The sequence below is a fragment of the Natator depressus genome, chromosome 20 (assembly GCF_965152275.1).
Source record: "Natator depressus isolate rNatDep1 chromosome 20, rNatDep2.hap1, whole genome shotgun sequence".
In the NCBI taxonomy this organism is placed as follows: Eukaryota; Metazoa; Chordata; order Testudines; family Cheloniidae; genus Natator; species Natator depressus.
Genome location: NC_134253.1, coordinates 15,842,347 through 15,861,927, shown reverse-complemented (window position 1 = coordinate 15,861,927; position 19,581 = coordinate 15,842,347). Strand labels below are relative to the sequence as shown.

The window sequence follows — 19,581 nt, the reverse complement described above, 5'->3', positions numbered from 1 at the left end:
CGTCACAGCTCAGATTCCAACACCCCCCCCCCCCCCCAGGCCAGCTAAGGAGATGCCATTTTTAGCCAGTCACGTTTCAGAGCAAAAGCACATCATGGTACTGAAGTGACAACTTCCAGAGGCCCCAGCATGGGCCGGGCAGCTTAGTCTAAGCAGGGCAGCCCATACCCATGAGCAGACACCCCTCCCTACTTGCCCACACTCCCAGCATACATAGGGTTGCCAGGTGTCTGGTTTTTGACTGGAACGCCCAGTTGGAAAGGGACCCTGAAAAGGGTCCCGTTAAAAGTCCGGTCGGCGGTGCTGCAGGGCTAAGGCAGGCTGGTCCCAACCTGTCCTGGCACTGCGTTGCGCCCCAGAAGCGGCCAGCAGGTCCAGCTCCTAGGCGCGGGAGCCATGGGGCTCTGTGTGCTGCCCCCACCCTGAGCACCAGCTCCACACTCCCATTGGTTGGGAACTGCAGCCAATGGGAGCGGGCGGCAGGGGGGGTGTCAGTGCTTGTGGGTGAGAGCAGCGCACCGAGCCTCCTGGCCCCCAGCCTAGGAGCTGGACCTGCTGCTGGCCACTTCCAAGTCAAGCGCAGAGCCAGGACAGGCAGGGAGCCTGCCTTAGCCCCGCTGACTGAGGTAAGCATGTGCCCCAACCCCCTGCTCCAGCCCTGAGCCACTCCCCCAAACCCAGAGCTCCGTCCTGCACCCCCAGCCCCACCCCAGAGCCTGCACCGCCAGCTGGAGTCTATACCCAATCCTGCACCCCAACCCCCTGCCTCAACCCACAGCCCCTCCCGTACTCTGAATTCCTCAGCCCCAGCCTGGAGCCCCTCCTGCACCCCAAACCCCTGATCCCTGGCCACACCCCAGAGACTTCAGCCCCAGCCCTCACTCTCTCCCACACCCCAACTCCTTGCCTGAACCCACAGCCTCCTCCCACACTCTGAATCCCTCGGCCTCACCCCCCAGCCCGGAGCCCCCTCCTACAGCCCAAACCCCTCATCCCTAGCCCCACCCCAGAGCCCGCACTCCAGCTGGAACCCTCACCTCCTCCTGCACTCCAGCTCCCTGCCCCAGCCCAGAGCTCCCTCCTGCCTGAACCCCTCATTTCTGGCCCCACCCCAGAGTCTGCACCCCCAGTTAGAGCCCTCACCCCTCCCATACTCCAATCCCCTGCCCCAGCCCAGCGAAAGTGATTGAGGGCAGGGGAGAGCGAGCCACCGAGGGAGGGGGAATGTAGCGAGAGGGGGGCAGGGGCAGGCGCAGGCGCAGGGGCAGGGTGTTTGGTTTTGTGCAATTAGAAAGTTGGTAACCCTAAGCATAAACAGCTCCCAGACCCTCAAGCTGCACTCCCAGAGTGCACTGCTCCCCTCTCAGCTGATGTCCCAGCATACACTGCTCCACCCCTGACCCACATTCCCAGCATGCACTGCTCCTGCCCCTCCGCTGCTGCCCCAGCCTGCACCGCTCCACCTCGGACCCACGTTCCCAGCACGCACTGCTCCTGCCCCAGCCTGCACCGCTCCACCTCTGACCCACGTTCCCAGCATGCACTGCTCCTGCCCCAGCCTGCACCACTCCACCTCTGACCCACGTTCCCAGCATGCACTGCTCTACCATCCAGGCTGCGCTCCATCCCCTGCCACCACTGCTGTCCCAGCCTGCACCATGGCCCCTTAGCCGCACTCCCCCATTCGCCCCGCCCTCCCAACACGGCCTGCTCCAATCCAAGCCCGACCCTGGGGGGCGCCAGCTAACCCCTGCGCCGAGTGCCCAGGCCCCTCCCGCCCCGCCCCTTCCGCGGGCGGGCTGACTTGAGCAGCCTCGCTGGGGTGCCCGAGGGGAGGGGGGGTTGGAGCCTCGCTGTGGTCTCACAGTGCAGGACGCGGGAGCTTCGCGGTGCCTGCTCTGGAGCTCCAGGAGCCGCCTTCGCACTGAGACCACGCGCCTCCGGTTCGGCGCAAAGTCTGCTGGGTAACGCCTCCTGCCGGGTTCCCCTCCCCTCCCCCGGGCCGGTAACCTATTCCCTCTTCCCTCCCCCCGGCCGGGTAGCCCTTCCCCCTCCCCTCCTTGTCCCTCCCCCTCCCCCTGGCCGGGTAGCCCTTCCCCCTCCCTCCCCCTTCCCCTTTCCCCGGCTGGGCCGGCGGGGTAGCAAACATATTTTCTGATGGGCAACCAAATCTGAGATTCAGGTTGTCTCTAGACTGTGCAGTCCTTTAAATTCTGTCTTATTTAGACTTATAATCTTGGGGGGAAGGATTTTTTTTTTTTTAGAGGACTGATGCATTCAAATTGTGTGAATTGCAGTGAAGACAGGAGAGAATCTAACTCTTTGTGTTGTCTGTTTGTTTGTTTTAACTAAAACATCAGGAACCAAGTTCTTCATACAGATCATGAGCCACAAGGTAGGTGTAAAAGTGTTGACATCTCAGGCAGGTGGAGGGGCTCAAGTGTGTTTTACTTTGTTTGTATGAAAAAAGATAACTGAGCTCCCCAAATACATGGCTTAATTTTTCTTGGGAACTGGTTCTTTGAATCCTCTTAAATGTATTGGGAAAAGAGGATGTTTCAGACAAAGATCTGTGGTTTTTAGCATCTTGAAGGAAACCTTTTCTCTGTGGAGCACAAGAATACGTGGTTCCCGGTACCCTACATTATACGTGGGCCCCCAAGAATAAGCTTGTATCCTATGCCTGCACAGCGTAGCTGTAAAGTCTACCACTTGCTGTAGTGCAGTTGATCTTTGACACTTAATAGCTGTGATGGATAAATTGAAATGACTTTAAAGTTATTTCCAGTGCCTGGAAGTTGAAGCTAGAAAAATGCAGAATGGAAATAAGGTTTATTTTTAACAGTGAGGATAATTAACCATTGGAAAAATTACCAACTGTTGTAGATTCTCCATCAAATTTTCGAAAGACATCCAATTTTGATTTCAAAAAGATCTGCTCTAGGTCAAATGGGAATTAATTCCTGGCAGTCCTATGCCTTGTGTTCTACAGAAGGTCAGCCTAGATCAGTAGTTTTCAACTTTTTTTCATTTGAGGACTCCTAAAAAATTTTGAATGGAGGAGCAGGACCCCTTTGGAAATCCTAGACATAATCTGTGAACCCCCAGGGGTCTGCCAGTGGCAGGTTAAAAACCACTCCTAGATTATCATAATTCTCTTCTGGCCTTAGAAATCTGTGAATCTCCTCATTTTTCATCTGTAGGGTTGATATTTTTAGGAGGAGAGTGACACTCAGAGACTGGCTCAAAGCGTCCTCCAACAAAGCTTCAGTTCTTTCAGCATCAGTCAAATGGATTTAGAAGGCAACTATGGTAAGTGTTTCTTTGCTGGCTTCTAATATTCATGCAGGGAACTGGACTAGATGACCTCTCGAGGTCCCTTCCAGTCCTGCAATTCTCTGTTTCTATTCATGGTTCCTGCAAAAATACAGTGAGAGATCGCTTCGATCTTTGAAAGTATCTTAAACTTGGTTAAAGGAGGGAGTGGAATAACTTTCCGCTATAGGCATTAAGTTTGGTGAATATATGCTTCTGTGTATTAGAGCAGCAGTTCACAACTTCTTTCATTCTGGGACCCAAAACCAGGTGGAGTGGTGGTCTTGCAATTCAAAACCACACAAACTATAGAGGCAATAAAGGATGATGTGGGTCAATATCACAGCAAGAAACAATACCTAGGTTTTGCAAGGTGGGTGTGAGACTGGCTGGGTAATATGTAGTTGTTGGGTCGGGGACTGGGTGTTCTGAGACAAATGCTTCTAGGCAGTGTATTGGGTGCAGATACTCTACATCATGCCCCAACCTTTGTGAGCCAGGAAGGCTGGAGTGGGGGCGTAACTCAGCTGTGTGTGGTTCGTTTTATTAATTTAGTGTATGCAATCCGGCCGAGCCGTGGCGTTCTTATCAGTGATGTTCAAGGCATGAAGACCTCCAGGAAGTTGCCATTTTGCAGTCCTCCACAGTGTGCATCATGGTTTGTGAGTTCCCACATTGACCTAGAGGACTATGTCCCCCAGCTGCAGCATGTCTGTGGTCTGGAGAAATGGATGATCCAACTAGCAGATCAAATTTGCTGTGTGGGGTACAAACTGGTTATAAAGCTACAGTCATGTCTTGTGCAGCCAGGGCCTAAATCAATTTCCTGGGGATCATCCCAGTGAAGTGACTGTTTTTATTAAGGCCCTGTCCTTGCCATAATTCATAATAGACTTTATTCCCAGTGGCTGGCTCCAAAATGCATTTTGCTCCAGACGCAACATGGTTAATATCCTGTTAGTTCTAGGGCTGTCAAGCAATTGAAAAATGTAATCGCGCACTTAAAAATAATAGAATACCATTTAAACATTTGTGGATGTTTTCTACATTTTCAAATATATTTATTTCAATTACAACACAGAATACAGAGTGTACAGTGCTCACTTATATTTATTTTTCATTACAAATATTTATACTGTACAAAAAAACAAAAGAAATAGTGTTTTTCACTTGACCTAATACAAGTAATATAGTGCAATCTCTTTATCATGAAAGTTGAACTCGCAAATGTAGAATTATGTACAAAAAAAATTGTTTTGTTTGAGAATGCAATGTAAAACTTTAGAGCCTACAAGTACACTCAGTCTTGCTTCTTGTTCAGCCAATTGCTAAGACAAACAAGTTTGTTTACATTTGCAGGAGAAAATGTGTCCATGCTGATGATGAGTTCTGCTCAATAACGATCCAAAGCAGTGTGGCCCACACATGTTCACTTTCATCATCTGAGTTAGATGCCACCAGCAGAAGGCTGATTTTCTCTTTTGGTGGTTTAGATCTGTAGTTTCCACATTGGAGTATTGCTCTTTTAAGACTTCTGAAAGCATGCTCCACACCTCGTCCCTCTCAGATTTTGGAAGGCACTTCAGATTCTTAAACCTTGGGTCGAGTATTGTAGCTATCTTTTAGAAATCTCAGATTGGTACCTTCTTTGTGTTTGGTCATATCTGCAGTGAAAGTGTTCTTAAAATGAACATCATTTGCTGGGTATTCATCTGCGACTGCTATAACAGAAAATCTGTGGCAGCATGTGGGTGAAACAGTGCAGGGGGCGCACCGCTCTCCCCCAAGGAATTCAGTCACACGTTATTTAACCCATTATTTTTTTAACAAGTGTCATCCGCATGGAAGCATGTCCTCTGGAACAGTGGCCGAGGCATGAAGGGGCATACGAATGTTCAGCACCTCTGGCATGTAAACACCTTGCAATGCCGGCTACAAAAGTGCCATACAAACACCTGTTCTCACTTTCAGGTGACATTGTGAATAAGAAGTGGGCAGCATATCTCCCATAAATGTCAACAGACTTGTTTCTCTCAGTGACTGACTGACTGAACAAGAGGTAGGAGTGAGGAGACTTGTAAGGTCTAAAGTTTTACATTGGGTTTGTTTTTGGGTGCAGTTATGTAACAGAAAAATCTATATTTGTAAGTTGCACTTTCACGATAAAGAGATTGCACGTCAGTACTTGTATGAGGTGAATTGAAAAATGTGATTTCTTTTGTTTATCATTTTTACAGTGCAAATATTTGTAATAAATAGAATAGAGTGAGCACTGTACATTTTGTATTCTGTGTTGTAATGGAAATCAATATATTTGAAAATGTAGAATACACCCAAAAATGTTTAATACACACACACACAATAGAATACCAATTGAAATGTAACTGTGCGATTCATTTTTTTCTTTTAAATTTTTTTTTGAGTTAATCGCGTGAGTTAACTGTGATTAATCGACAGCCCTAATTAGTACCATGGTCAGGTAAGGGTGCTGCCCTCTCCAGAGGCCTAGCCAGGTATATGGTGTTGGTTTGATGCATTGGGGACTTTTTTCCCCCCATAGTAGTAGTTCATGGGTGCATGGGCTTGGTGCTCTGGAACCATTGAATGAAGTTCAGGGCTTGTCTACGCTTCCGCTTAAGTTGATGTAACTTGTGTCGGTCACGGATATGAAAAAGCCACCCCCCTGAGCTGTCCGCACCAGCACTAAGTCAGTGGGACACATTCTCATTCTGTCATAGCTTCCACCTTTCACTGAGGTGGAGTAATTATGCTGACAGGAAAGCGCTCTCTGGTCTTCATAGTGCGTTTACACTACTGCCCTACATTAGCGCAGCTGCAGTGAGTCTGGTGAAGACTAGCCCCCAGACCAGGACCCTCTTCCAGTGTGACTACCCCTTGGGGCACACTCTCACTAGGACAAGCCTCCTGGGCTTCAGCTCCTCCTTGGTCTGACCTCGGAGCATTCAGCATCCCTGTTGCATGCCATAAGCTCCCTGCAGTGAGCCACCTGAATAGGACACCTGGGGAAACCTTACACGCCCTCCAAAGGGGCCATGCACCCCCGACTTCAGCAGTCAGGAGTGACTCTCAGCCAGCGGTGTAAAACAGAAGGGTTTATTAGTCGTCTGGAACACAGCATAGAGCAGAATCTTGTTAGCACAGAAAGCAGGAAGTTACAGCAAAGTTCATCTTGAGGAGCCCCAGAGCCATGGGTCTCTCCTCCTGAGTCCCAAACCAGGAGTCTGACCAGCCTCCAGCAGTCCACCTACAGTCACACCCAGTTGCCCCTCCTCCATCTTGTATGCTGTTCCCCAGGCAAACCGGTCACCTGGCCTCCACCTCCCTTTGTTCTCCAATTCCTCCAACTGGCTCGTGCAGAGGATGGGGGCCCAGGAATCAGTTGCCAGGATACAACTATTGTCTGGGCCCAGGGAGCTAGACGGCACTTGCACCTTCCCTCTCGGGGTATCTGCAAAGGTCCCACACCCTTATCCCCCCACCTAGATACTTGTGCAACGCATAGGGAAAACTGAGGCGCGCACAGTATTCATACAAACACTAGGACACTTTCCACTTCGTCACAAGTAGCCATTTGTCCTAAGTACCTGTGTCAGTCTTTCTCAATGGCCTGTCCCTCAGATCTCCCTGACACTGTTTAGAAAGGCTGCAAGCTTTGGATTCACCAAGGGCAAGTGATGCCTGACCAACCTGATTGCCTTCCGTGATGAGATAACTGGCTCTGTGGATATGGGGAAAGCAGTGCATGTGATATATCTTGACTTTAGCAAAACTTTTGATACGGTCTCCCACAATATTGTTGCCAGCAAGTTAAAGTAGTGTGGATTGGATGAATGGACTGTAAGGTGGATAGAAAGCTGGCTAGATTGTCGGGCTCAACGGGTAGTGATCAATGGCTCCATGTCTAGTTGGCAGTTGGTATCAAGCGGAGTGCCCCAGGGGTCAGTCCTGGGGCTGGTTTTGTTCAACATCTTTATTAATGATCTGGATGATGGGATTAATTGCATCCTCAGCAAGTTTGCAGATGACACTAAACTGGGAGGAGAAGTAGATACATTGGAGGGTAGGGAAGGGTCCAGAGTGACCTAGACAAATTGGAGGATTGGGCCAAGAGAAATCTGATAAGGTTCAACAAGGACAAGTGCAGAACTCTGCACTTGGGAAGGAAGGAAGGAAATCCCATGCACTGCTACAGTGTAGAAAAGGACCTGAGGATTAGAGTGGATGAGAAGCTGGATATGAGTCAGCAGTGTGCCCTTGTTGTCAAGAAGGCCAATGGTATATTGGGCTGTATTAGTAGGAGCATTGCCAGCAGATCAAGGGAAGTGGTTATTCCCCTCCATTTGGCACTGGTGAGGCCACACCTGGAGCGTTGCGTCCAGTTTTGGTCTCCCCACTACAGAAGGGATGTGGACAAATTGGAGGGAGTCCAGCGGAGGGCAACGAAAATTATTAAGGAGCTGGGGCACATGACTTACAAGGAGAGGCTGAGGGAACTGGGGTTATTTAGTCTGCAGAAGTGAAGAGTGAGGGGGAATTTGATAGCAGTCTTTAACTACCTGAAGGGGGGTTCCAAAGAGGATAGAGCAAGGCTGTTTTCAGTGGTGGCAGATGACAGAACAAGAAGCAATGGTCTCAAGTTGCAGTGGGGGAGGTCTAGGTTGGATATTAGGAAACACTATTTCACTAGAAGGGTGGTGAAGCACTGGAATGGGTTACCTATGGAGATGGTGGAAACTCCATCCTTAGAGGTTTTCAAGGCCCAGCTTGAGAAACCCTTGGCTTGGATGATTTAGTTTGTGTTGGTCTTGCTTTGAGCAGGGGGTTGGACTAGATGACCTCCTGAGGTCCCTTCCAACCCTGATATTCTATGATTCTAAGCTGGTCCCTGGTATCAAAAAGGTTGAAAAACACTGATCTTTGTAATCAATCTGGCCCGTCCCCCTTACTTCCAGCTATCTAGAAAACCTCCCACAGTCCGTTGGCCCATGTTCCTTTCTGTGCATGCCCTCTGTACTCTGATACAAACGTGGATAAATAGCATGGAAGGTGTGAGGGGAGACACATTTGTGATGGCAAGAAAGCTGCTGCATGGACACAAACTGAATCCTGAAGAAGAGGTCTATGTATGCTTGAAAGCTTGTGTGTCTCACTATCAGAAGTTGGTCCTCCCCTACCTTGTCCCTTCTGTGTAACTGTTAAGTGATTAAGGTGATTCATGCCTGTCTCTGGGTCATAGTATGGACTAGGAGGGAACATTTTCAAAAAGTGCCTGTGACTTAGGCCCTCACTATGTTCAGTGATTGTTGGGCTCTTAAGCACCTGCCAACCTCTGCACTTTACAGGGCCAAGTGCACTGTAGTGCAAATTGCATCCTTAACTCCAGACATGTTTGTTTCAGTTTGATTTTTTTTCTTAATCCAGCAGAGATGGCCTTGGAGTCTGAAGGCAAATGCAAAAGGATTTACTTCAGAATGCCGTGCTTCTGCCAATCCTTAGCATGTCACTACTGTACAACTAGCTAATTTGGTAGCTTCAAGGGTTTTTATAGTAATGTTTATTTCCAGCTCACTGTTCTGCATAAGTATAGTCATTAATATGTACTGGTCACTCTGCACTACTGATTGCGCTTTCCTCATTTTTAATTGAATATTCCACTCACCCAAAATCCGAAGTGAATTTGGTTGGGTACACACAATGAGTGCCAACTTAGCAGTTTAGCATTTTTGTCTCGGCTATTAAAAATTGATGGCTTAACCCCGTTAGAGGGCAGCTCCAGTACCTAGTACGCTTCCACTCTTGTTAATTGTGTTGATGATGAACTTAGATCTTGTTTTACAGAATGTTTTCTTTTGTCTTTTTATTCCTTCTCTTCCAGTTGATGCTTTGGATCCAGAGAGGTTAATACAATGTCCCTATGATAATGATCATCAAATCAGGGCCTGTCGGTTTCCCTATCATCTTATAAAGTGCAGGAAGGTAGGATGGGATGTTAAGGTCTCTAATGCACTTGGGAAATCATATTTTTGCAAATGCTAATGCATGGTGAGCTCAGTATGCTGTGCTGCCTTTTGCTAGAAGGATGCATTCACTTGCTATTAGGCTGGAAGAAGCCGTCTTTATTTCATATTTATATCGCTCCTCCATTTACCACTTCGTAAAAGCATCCAGTTCATATTTAGTAATGCCCTTCGGATCAGTGCATTTACCCTGAAGAAAGGCGAAACAGGTTCTTCAGAATACCTAGCTCAGTGATGGGATCCTATTCTCTTCCAACAGTTCACTCATGGGACCAGGCTATTTACTTCCCACTCAGGCCATGGAGCAAATGCAGCCAGTGTTACATGGATGCCTTCTGGCTGGCCAAAGCAGAAGTGATCTGATGTTGCAGTTAATTCTTTACTTTGCAATCAGAGCAGGAGAGCTGCTAAGCCATCTTTTGTTATACTGCTAATAACTCCAGTCAGTGTACATCTGTCTGAAACTCCCTCTTCGCAGTCTTCTATCCTGGGCGAGAATGCTATATATTTAAGAGGAGAATCTGCTCCTTTCTTTTGTCCTCTCAGTCTAGTATCTTATTTTAAGCTCTCCAGTGCTAGTGTATATTAGTTGTACTGGTATAAGCGCACTTATACCGGTATAACTGCATCCACGTGTAAAGATGATGTACTGGTCTGATTGTATTGGTTAGGAATCACGCCCCTAGCCAACATAGCTCTAGTAATATAAAAGCCATGCAGAGCAAGCCTGAGCAGTGGGTTCTTCCTCTTTGTATTCTTGCTCTTTTCTAAGGGTAAAGGCTCTTCATTCAGTGGGGGACAGTAGTGCTCTTCTATGTCCACACTAGTTTACCTATACTGGCAAAATGCTCCCAATATAGATGTGGCCTCAGCTGGAACATTGAGTAACTTCCCTCCTGTTTCAGGAGGGTTAAATTAACTGCGAAGACTTAAGCTCTAGCGCAGGCAGAGACTTATCATAGAATATCGGGGTTGGAAGGGACCTCAGGAGGTCATCTAGTCCAACCCCCTGCTCAAAGCAGGACCAATCCCCAACTAAATCATCCCAGCCAGGGCTTTGTCAAGCCTGACCTTAAAAACTTCTAAGGAAGGAGATTCCACCACCTCCCTAGGTAACCCATACCAGTGCTTCACAACCCTCCTAGTGAAAAAGTTTTTCCTAATATCCAACCTAAACCTCCCCCACTGCGACTTGAGACCATTACTCCTCGTTCTGTCATCTACCACCACTGAGAACAGTCTAGATCCATCCTCTTTGGAACCCCCTTTCAGGTATTGGAAAGCAGCTATCAAATCCCCCCCCCTCCTTCTTCTCTTCCGCAGACTAAACAATCCCTGTTCCCTCAGTTTCTCCTCATAAGTCATGTGTTCCAGTCCCCTAATCATTCTTGTTGCCCTCCGCAGGACGTTTTCCAATTTTTTCACATCCTTCTTGTAGAGTGGGGCCCAAAACTGGACACAGTACTCCAGATGAGGCCTCGCCAATGTCGAGTAGAGGGCAATGATCACGTCCCTAGCTCTGCTGGCAATGCCCCTACTTATACATCCCAAAATGCCATTGGCCTTCTTGGCAACAAGGGCACACTGTTGACTCATATCCAGCTTCTCGTCCACTGTCACCCCTAGGTCCTTTTCTGCAGAACTGTTGCCGAGCCATTCGGTCCATAGTCTGTAGCGGTGCATGGGATTCTTCGCTCCTAAGTGCAGGACTCTGCACTTGTCCCTGTTGAACCTCATCAGATTTCTTTTGGCACAATCCTGCAATTTGTCTGGGTCCCTCTGTATCCTATCCCTACCCTCCAGTGTATCTACCTCTCCTCCCAGTTTAGTGTCATCTGCAAACTTGCTGAGGGTGCAATCCACGCCATCCTCCAGATCATTAATGAAGATACTGAACAAAACCAGCCCCAGGACCGACCCTTGGGGCACTCCACTTGATACCGGCTGCCAGCTAGACATGGAGCCATTGATCGCTACCCGTTGAGCCCGACAATCTAACCAGCTTTCTATCCACCTTTATAGTTCATTCATCCAGTCCATACTTCTTTAACTTGCTGGCAAGAATACTGTGGGAGACCATGTCAAAAGCTTTGCTAAAGTCAAGGAATAACACGTCCACTGCTTTTCCTTCATCCACAGAACCAGTTATCTTGTCATAGAAGGCAATTAGATTAGTCAGGCATGACTTGCCCTTGGTGAATCCATGCTGACTGTTCCTGATCACTTTCCTCTCCTGTAAGTGCTTCAGAATTGATTCCTTGAGGACCTGCTCCATGATTTTTCCAGGGACTGAGGTGAGGCTGACTGGCCTGTAGTTCCCTGGATCCTCCTTCTTTCCTTTTTTTAAGATGGGCACTACATTAGCCTTTTTCCAGTCGTCTGGGACCTCCCCCGATCGCCATGAGTTTTCAAAGAGAATGGCCAGTGGCTCTGCAGTCGTATCCGCCAATTCCTTTAGGACTCTCGGATGCAGCACATCCAGCCCCATGGACTTGTGCTCGTCCAGCTTTTCTAAATAGTCCCGAACCACTTCTTTCTCCACAGAGGGCTGGTCACCTCCTCCGCACGCTGTGCTGCCCAGTGCAGTAGTCTGGGAGCTGACCTTGTTCGTGAAGACAGAGGCAAAAAAAGTACATTAGCTTTTTCCACATCCTCTGTCACTAGGTTGCCTCCATCATTCACACTTTCCTTGACTTTCTTCTTGTTCTCTAGTTTGTCGCTTACTTAATTTAAAAATAAAGTGGCTGAATTATTTAGGGTTTCAAAGCACTTACTCCCCAGGTCGGCTTCTTAGGGCAATTTCATCTGTGCATTGAACCATGCCAGTGCTGACACTGCAACAGTTTCACTGTGCTTGTTCTGGGGCTGATCTTCAGCCAGATAAATTCAGGGCGTAGTTTAAATGTAAAAATAAACAAACATAGGCTGTAGCATAAAGGATGCGTATGCTTTGCTGTTTTTCCACTGCTTTTGTGCTCAGGACCTGAACTAAGTTTGACTTTCCTTGTTTTAATTTTTTCAACCTATTTCAGGATGCAGATTGCACAAACCCTTCACTAGTGATTAGAAAACACAAGGGTTTGGGTGAATTCAGTGAGATAGCACATGCTTTTTCTGTTTCTCTAGAACCACCCTGAAATTGCAAAGCAGCTAGCCACATGCCCCTTTAATGCCCGCCATCAGGTTCCCCGAGCTGAGATCAGCCATCATATATCAAGCTGTGATGACAAAAGCTGCATTGAGGAAGACATTGGTGAGAAAATAGTAGACTCCTTTGGCTCTGTAAACTCACTTTGGGAACTCTTGGGCTAACGGAGTTCTAACGTAACTTTTGCTGTTAATGTTAGATTGTTTTAATGCTCTATTATTCCATAAGCAACCCTTTACCCGTAGTGCTTCATGATCCTGAAGCAGCAGGAGTCCTTGAAGGCTTGAGTTTCATTCATTCTGTGTCCATGGAAATTCTCCTAAGCATCTGAGAGGCAACTGGCTTGCATTACATGTGTTATCTGCCAGAGATTTTAGCATTAAAATGGGAACTGTGCATTATGCCATAAACTGTGTGTGTTGAATGAGATCTAGTTGGGAATCTGGATGGCTTAGAGAGGAAAGATAGTGGCCATGAGAGAGGTGGGTCTCCAGTGCAGATCTGACCTGATAGTGACCAAAAATCTTTATAGCCTGTCTAGTGGCATATGTGAAATAAATTGGTCTCAGTCCAGTTCTTAATGGACAAGTGTCTAGATCATAACAATCCTCCCTTCTGTTACATCCTACTTGACTGTCTTAGCAGAAAAGCCATGACTGAGCCAGGGAGGCTGAATAACTTTCCCAACAGGAGTTAGGTTCCTCCAGTTCAGAGTGGGGCAAGTTGGGGAGGGGACTATGGAGAAGCTTCCCTACCACTGCCCATGCTGTCTGCTCTGTGATGAGGAGTTCACTATCCAGGTCTGTCAGCCCAGCACCTAAATCACTTGGTTATGTGGGTCGTGTTCCAGTTCTTCCCCCCACTGATATCTATATGGCTATCACTACACTGGAAAACGTACCTATTCTCTGGCAAATGTAGAGTTGTACTGAAGATAGCAATGATGTGCATGTTAATGTAGACAGGGCTTAGAGCATGACAGTAGTGAAAAAACCCTGAGAAGATTTTTGTGACATGACAGTAGAAACACACCTGAACCCTCTCCCAATTCGTATGTTGGAGCAGCTGCACCATTGCTGAAAGATGTGTGCAGAATTGTTTAGCTTTAGAAAAGGCCTAAAACAGGCATTGGCAAATGGGGGCCACATCCACCCTGCCAGATCATTTGATTTGGCTTGCCAAACATTCGGTGTTGTAGCAAACCTTTCTGAGTTAGACAATATATAGCCTCTTAAGGTATGGCCCACCAAAGGGTTCTCATGGATTTTGTATCCCTTTGCTACCTTCAAGATGCCCATCCCTGGCCTCAAGAGTTTTGCTCCTAAGACTAGGGGAGTACCTGATCAGCTTCCAGTGTATGCTGCTCCTCTCCAAGGCCTAGAGCTATTCTACAGCTAGGTCAAAAAATGATTAATGTACCTAAAATAGGATTTTATTTTATCCAAAAAGATTTTCTCACTAAGACTCTTCTTTGCTTTAAGTGAGTCACTCAAATAACTGCCAGGGAGAGAAGATGAACATTGTCAGCATGTGGCAGCCGCCCCCATGTGACGAAGATTGGGATAGAGGTAAGGAAGTAGGTTGAGGACACGGGCTGTCAGCGCCTGCTATTCCCTTCTTCTTGTCCCCAAAGAAGTCACATGGACTAGGAGAGAGAGGTCCCATAGATCCTTCTGCACAGATCATGTGTTGGGACACCCAATTATACTGTCCCTGAACAAATTAAGTTCTCCTGCTTCACAGGCTCTTCCACATGCCTTCTATTCTTTACAGAACTTCTGTTGTTTTCCATATAGTCTGTTGCACCATCTGTGCTTTGATGAAAATGGAAATTGATGATAACCTTTACACTTTATATTTCTCAGTTAAATGTCTGCTCTGCTGTCACTTATGCCAAGCCGTAGAAAATTCTCATTCCGTTTTGTAAACCTAGCAGCGTCTCTGTCGTATTTCTTATTTGATGTTGCTATGACGCTTGCAGAAGTTACTCGGTACTGAGCCACAGTGATGTCTGTTTCCTTTTGGCAGATCTACAGGAGCAATCAAATTCTACTTTCGTTTGGGGCACGTTCAGTAGTGACGTAAACAACAGGTAGCAAAAGGTGTATTTCTTGTGACAGTGCTTTCCATAAATGATGTGCTTTCAGACTACTTTGAACTCATGCTGCTGTGTTGTTGGGAAGATGCAATTTACTTTATGAATCCTATTTTTGGGGTGATGGTGGGGGCGTTCCCACTGGCATGACTCAACAGTCCTGTGCCCCTGGGTCAATGTTTCCTGTCTCCTTTTAGTGGCAGATCCATATGAGAGTATAAGAACATACTGTTGCTACCAGATAATGGTTACTCCTCTAGTTCTACTGTAGTACTCTTAGTGCTGATGGTCGTGGGTTCAATCCCCACTGGTTCTGTATTTGTGGGGGGGGGTATTAAACACTAAACTGTTACGCTGGGCTTGATAGAAATGCAGACTGATGTCAGCTGTTTAAGCCTAAAACTTCTGACAGCTAATCTAATCTCTCATGGCCTGAGTCAGAAATAATCATTTTGTTGTTTGTGTAATCACAATGTGGGATTGGAAAATGAAGCACAATGTGTCTGGTCATTATCTCTGTCTCACCCCTGAACACCCAAATCATTGTACTGTGCCTTACCTGTCTAATCAGAGGTCATCAACATATGAACTTCTACAGCCTGTAACAGTGACATAGAATTGTAGGGCTGAAGGGACCTCGAGGTCCTCTAGTCCAGTCCCATGCACTCATGGCAGGACTAAGTATTATCTAGACCAGTGGTTTTCAAACTGCGGGTCGTGACCCAGAACTGGGTTGCGGAATGAAGGGCACTGGGTCGCAGCGGCTCTCGTCAGCACTGCTGACTGTTAAAAGTCCCGTCGGTGGTGCTGCCCAGCTAAGGCAGGCTAGTCCCTAGCTGTTCCGACACTGCACTGTGCCCTGGAAGTGGCCAGCAGCAGGTCCAGCTCCTAGGTGGAGGGTGAGCCCCAGGGCTCCATGCGCTGCCCCCGCCCCGAGCACAGGCTCTGCACTCCCATTGGCCAGTTCCCGGCCAGTGGGAGCTGGGTGGGGCAATGCCTGTGGGCGAGAGCCATGCGGAGCTACTTGCACCCCTGCGCCTAGGAGCCAGACATGCTGCTGGCCGCTTCCGGGGTGCAGTGTTGTCCGCGGTGCCAGGAAAGGCAGGAAGCCTGCCTCTGCACCCCAGCTGCACCGCTGACCAGGAGCCTCCCGAGATAACACCACACCCCTGCCCCAGCTCTGAACCCCCCCAACCCAGAGCCCCCTCCTGCAGCCCCAGCCCAGAGCCCTGACCCCCTCCCACACTCTGAGCCCCTCATTCCTGGCCGCAGCCCACACCCCAGACTCCTCATCCCCAGCTCCTTTGGATCGCGGGCATCAACAATTTTTTTTCAACTGGGTCACCAGAAAAAAAGTTTGAAAACCACTGATCTAGACCATCCCTCACAACTGTCTGTCTAACTTGCTCTTAAAAATCTCCAGTGATGGAGATTCTGCAGCCTCCCTAAGCAATTTATTCCAGTGCTCAACCACTTGGACAAAAGGAAAAACTTCCTGTCAAACCTAAACCGCCCTTGCTGAAATTTAAGCCCATTGTTTCTTGTCCTATTCTCAGTGGTTAAAGAGAACAGTTTTTCTCCCTTTTCCTTGTAGCAACCTTTTCTCTACTTGAAAACCGTTATGTCCCTCCTCAGTCTTCTCTTCTCCAGGCTAAACAAACCCAATTTTTTTCAATCTTCCCCCATAGGTCATGTTTTCTAGACCTTTAATCAGTTTTGTTGCTCTTCTCTGAACTTCCTTCAATTTGTCCACATCTTTCCTGAAATGTGGCACCAATCATTGGACACAATACTCCAGATGACATTTAATCAGCATGGAGTAGAGCAGAAGAATTACTTCTCATGTCTTGCTTACAACACTTCTGCTAATGCATCTCAGAATGATGTTGACTCCTATTTAGCTTGTGATCCAGTATGACCCTCAGATCCTTTTCTTCAGTACTCCATCCTAGGCAGTCATTTCCCATTTTGTATGTGTGCAACTGATAGTGGAGTACTCTGAATTTGTTCTTATTGAATTTCATCCTGTGACGGGTTCCCCCAGGGGTGCCACCTGGGACTAGGGTTCCACTGACTCACCAGCCTGGGCTCCCTCTCAGCACTGTGCTGCTGTGACAGGCTATAGACTGCTCCTGGACCTACACTCCCAGCAGCATTCACACAGGCAGGGACACACCCAGCTGCAGTTTCATGCAGGCTTTGGACAGCCACTGCATGATCCAGCAATAGAGAGGCTACAGCCAAAATAACCCCCAGTCTGGGACCCCAGAGCTGTACCATCCCGCCCTGATCAAAACCCCAATCAGTATGAATTTATTACCCAGTTCGCCATTCCTTCAATGTGGAGAGGACAATGCATACTTGTGTTAACCAGGCTGAGATTTTTCCCCAGACGCTTTGGTCACAGGCATACCAGTTTAGATAAAGCAAAAAAGTTTAACTACAAAAGAGAGATTATAAATGATAGAAAACAGACCAAAGCAGATTACCTCGTAAATAAACAGAACTGCAAACTATAAGCCGAAAATACTAGAAAGATTGGATATGAATTAACAAATTCTCACCCTGGCTGATGATAGTCAGGCTTGCAGATTCTTAAGGGACAAGCTGCATTTGTTTTGCAGCTTGGGATCTCCTACCCTGTTCCAAGACTTTTTCTTTTAGAGCTTCTCTCTGTTGAGTTGTGGGGAAGTGAAGAACAACCAATGATGTCACTCCTTGCCTTATATAGCTTTTTCATATGGCAGGAGCTCTGTTTCAAACTTGGTTCCCAGACCAGTTTGTGGAAAAATTCAGGTACCCCAAATGGAGTCCAGAAGCATGGTCTGGTCACGTGCCCTTGCAGAGTCATAGCAGCCATAACTTACAGAGTGGCCTTCCACAGGAAGGCTAAGCTATTCCACAGTCCATTGTCTTTGTTGATGAGCCATTAGCACTGTTTGGCTTCTTCACTGTTGTACCTGAAAGGCTGGCTGTGGGTGTTTTCCAGAGTAAGCCCCTTTGAAATACAGATACCTAGTCAATATTCATAACTTCAAATACAAAAATGATACATGCATACAAATAGGATAATCATATTCAGCAAATCATAATTTTTCCAATGACACCTTACATGACCGATCTTGTACAAAACATCATAATTATGCCATAATCAATGATCCTAATAATAACACTATGATGAATACGGAGTGTTACACATCCTATTTACTTCAGACCATTTCTCCAGTTTGTCCAGATCATTTTGAATTTTAATCCTATCCCCCAAAGTACTTGTAACCCCTTGCAGCTTGGTATTGTCTGCAAACTTTATAAATGTGCTCTCTATGCCATTATCTAAATTGCTGATGAAGATACTGAACAGAAGCGGACCCAGAACTGATCCCTGTGGGACCCCACTCAATATGCCCTTCCAGCTTGACTGTGAGCCACCTACTCTCTGGGAACGATTTTCCAACCAGTTATTCACCCACCTTGTAGGAGCTCCATCTAGGTTGTATTTCCCTAGTTTGTTTATGAGGAGGTCATGCGAGACCATATCAAAAGCCTTATTAAACTTAAGATACACCACATCTACCATTACCCTCCCCCATCCACAAGGCTTGTTACACTGTCAAAGAAAGCTATTAGGTTGGTTTTGCCACGATTTGTTCTTGGCAAATCCATGCTGACTGTTCCTTATCGCCTTATTATTTTCTAGGATTCGGCAATTTGATTGCTTAATTATTTGCTCCATTATCTTCTCGGGTACTGATGTTAAGCTGACTGGTCTGTAATTCCCCAAGTTGTCCTTATTCCCCTTTTTATAGATTTGGCGCTATATTTGCCCCTTTTCCAATCCTCTGGAATCTCCTGTCTTCCATGACTTTTCAAAGATAATTGCTTCGAATGGCTCAGATATCTCCTCAGACAGCACCTTGAATATTTTAGGATGTATTTCATCAGGCCCTGCTGACTTGAAGACATCTAACTTGTCTAAGTAATTTTTAACTTGTTCTTTCCCTATTTTAGCCTCTGATCCTATCTCATTTTCACTGGCATTCACTGTTAGACGTCTGCATGAAGTCTGCATGTACAGAGATGACTAGGGCATGTGTGCTGAGATGCCATTTTCAGTTGAGGGCAGTGCAATACTGATAATCAAGCTTTAACTCTGGTTTTTCTTGCTGTCTTTGGCTTATTTCTTTCTTGTCTGGATGACTGATTCTGGGGATTTTAGTCAAAGTAGATGGCATCAACATGTTGCACACTTTTCTCTAGCCTTTGCGAGGAGAAGTAACTGTTCTGATTGCATGAAGGTTTGTTTAAATTAACATACTCTGTTGTCTTCAGTTTTAGAAAAATACTTGAATATTTATAGTAAAAGGTACTTGGCTAAAAGAAGTACACATGTGTAGGATAATTCGTATTTGATCTCTTTCAGCCCTGGGTCCAGCGTAATAATGGAACAAAAGAATAACCTAACGTCAGGCATGAGAGCACCCAAGTCCTTGCCATATAGCCTATCCTGGAAAAGCAGTAAGTACAATGGCTGGTGGTCTCCTCATGCTGTAAGCTGGAACCTACATGTTAGCTCAAAGTGGAACGGGATAACTTTTCTCTGTATTTTTATTCCGTGTGTCAGCATTCTCCTCCATAAACTGAAATGCTTTTATTACCACCATCAGCAAGTGGAGATGGAGAGCTCTGTAACACAGTCCTCCCTAGAAGCAGCTGCATTTCTGTAGTGGATGGAGTGTCTTCTGTATCCAGGTTTTATTTTGCTGTAGGTGGCATTGTGTCAAAGGTTGTCAGGCTCCATGTATTGCCCCCATTACTGTAGCATCTGACATTTAAATTGTTCACCGCTCTTGGTTGAACAAAAGTCGAGGCTTACAAACAGGGCTGAGTTTGGCACAGTGGAGCTCAGCACAGTTGTAGCTCTTCGGGTTCAGCTGCTACTGAAGTCAGTGGACGCTGTACACGTGTGCAGCAGCTGTAGCATTTGG

The 19,581-nt window shown here is 46.9% G+C and overlaps 1 pseudogene; it reads left to right on the top strand.

Moving 5' to 3' along the window:
* The first annotated feature begins 3,215 nt into the window (after positions 1 to 3,215).
* LOC141975298 (gametocyte-specific factor 1-like) lies at positions 3,216 to 19,320 on the top strand (annotated as a pseudogene).
* Positions 19,321 to 19,581: the final 261 nt, after the last annotated feature.